Consider the following 2,174-nt stretch of genomic DNA (forward strand, 5'->3'; position numbering starts at 1 on the left):
TTAGGGGCCAGTGCCTCTGCTCTGCTTTGGCCTTTTATTTCACTCCCCTGCAATGGTACCGAGGGAAATCGAGGTAAAACACTTCTGAGTGTGCTTTTGCTGCATTAAATGCATCTCTGGCGTTCTTGTGCTAGAGGGGAATTGAGGCCAAAGGCTTTCAGATGCCATGGCCAAGGGTTTACTACACCCACAGCTCAACCATGTGCAGCCCTGCCTTTGCACAAGCCCAGCGGGCAGCAGCGTGCAAGGAGGATGCAAAGCTCCGAGGTCGCACGCTGCAGTGCCCGAGTCTCCCTGCTGCTTCCAGAAAGGGCGGCCAGCCTTGCTACCAGGTTTTGGGGTTTTTTTTTCCCCTGTACTTAGTCTCTATTGCTTTTACTACAGGCTGCTCATAATTACATGGTTTGCAACTTCCTGTAGTACAAAGTCTCCTGCAAGACTTGAACTGATACTGGGAGAGGGAAATTACCCAATTGAAATGACCAAGTTTACAGCATTAATAGCAAGTACTTTGCCTGCTAAGCTTGTAGTCCTGACTGCTGGAGCTGACTCATGTGCTGCAGCATTGCTCTCAAGGAAGCCCAGGGTAGTGCTAATTGAGCCTCCCAAGATAAAAGTCAGTAGTTTTATCCAAAAAAATAAATAAAAAAAAAAAATTAAAAAAAAACCTCCTTTTTGTCTCCAAGCTTCTTGGTCCGGGTGCTATCAGAAAAAGACCGTCTCCATTCTTCCCAGTGATCCTGTAGAACTTTAACTCAATCTAGAGACTGCAGAGGTGGAGGAAGAGGAGAGAGCGAGGAGTTCAGCTTGCTTTGTTGCAAAGCTGAGGAATCCCGTCGGCACTGCTTTACTCTGAAATCAAGACTCCAGTTTTCTGCCTTAGCGCAGCACTAAGCTCTGGGGGCAGGGGGAAGGACAGACAGCAGCGGGTTTTGTGCAGGAGCTCTTGTGCCTTCCATAGCCACCATTACATGGAAAAGTGCTTCAAAAGCAGCACTTCTCCAAGTTGTGGTAGGCTTTTCCATTTCCACCACTGACCAGAATTGGACCTCACCGCACCTTTCCTCCCTGGTCGGGAGACAAGGTCAAACACAAATGGGTTATCTGAGCTTTCTCCACCTCCCACTGCCCAGTCCAGGGCACCAAAAAGCAGAGCTTACCCACTCTTTTTAAGCCACTATACGACTGCCTGCTCCACAAACACGCATCAAAAAAAGTTACTGCAGCCCAGAGTATAGTAATAAAAAGTGAACATTTCAAGTAATTTATTTGGAATGGACATATTAATGCAAAAGCAATATTAAGACCAGTAACTGCTGAAAGACAGTCATCAAAATAAATACAAATATAGATACTACAAATAATTTAAATTGTGTTTAACACCACCAGTCAGTGTTGAATCTTCCTTGCGTCTCATAAATAGAAAGATAATCACTCGCAAAGCTGTGCCACTCAAAACACGTGGCCGCTTCACTAGAAGTCCTTTACGAAAGTCTTTGGTTTTTCTTTAAACGCATCTCAGGCAAAGCTCAGGGCTCTTTGCTCAGCAGCCTCCACGGGCTTGGAGAAAACCAAGCTGCTTCCAGCTCTCTTCTTCACTTTCCTTCATTGGTACCCTGTCCCATTTCAGTCCAAGACACTTGATCTGGTTTATCATCCAGTGGTATGCTCTAAAGGCAGCGAGAGAAAGCAGGTTAGACAAGCGGACAGGACAGCAGGGCAGGAAAAAAAAAAGGGGAGGGGGCTTTAGGGGGAGAGTAAGTGCCCAGCATTTATTTTTGTGGATATGGTATTTTTAGCAAATTCTGTAAGGCAAGCACTGCCAAGTGCCCTTTCCTATTTCCTCACCTAACAGCCATGATTCTCAGCACCCCGCATCAAGCCCAGCTCCCACCAGAAATTCCCAGCGCCACGTGAGGAAAGGGGGAGCAAGCCCCAAAAGTCCTGCGCTGGAGCGGCCGGGCAGCACGCCTGGGTTTCGGGGTGCGGCTGGGCACCCTCGTGGGTCGGGGACTGGGAGCCAGGGGGGTTCCTCCAGCAAAAAAAGAGAGGGTGAGGAGTGTCAGGGGAGCACTGCTGTCTGTCCCCATCTCATTTTCCAAAGCAGGTGGGGTGGGGGAAATAATTAAAGAATGTCAAAAGGCACCACAAGCCCGGGCAGATCCCGGGGGTCT

The sequence above is a fragment of the Antrostomus carolinensis genome, unplaced genomic scaffold (assembly GCF_000700745.2).
Source record: "Antrostomus carolinensis isolate BGI_N321 unplaced genomic scaffold, ASM70074v2 scaffold25332, whole genome shotgun sequence".
Classification (NCBI taxonomy): domain Eukaryota; kingdom Metazoa; phylum Chordata; class Aves; order Caprimulgiformes; family Caprimulgidae; genus Antrostomus; species Antrostomus carolinensis.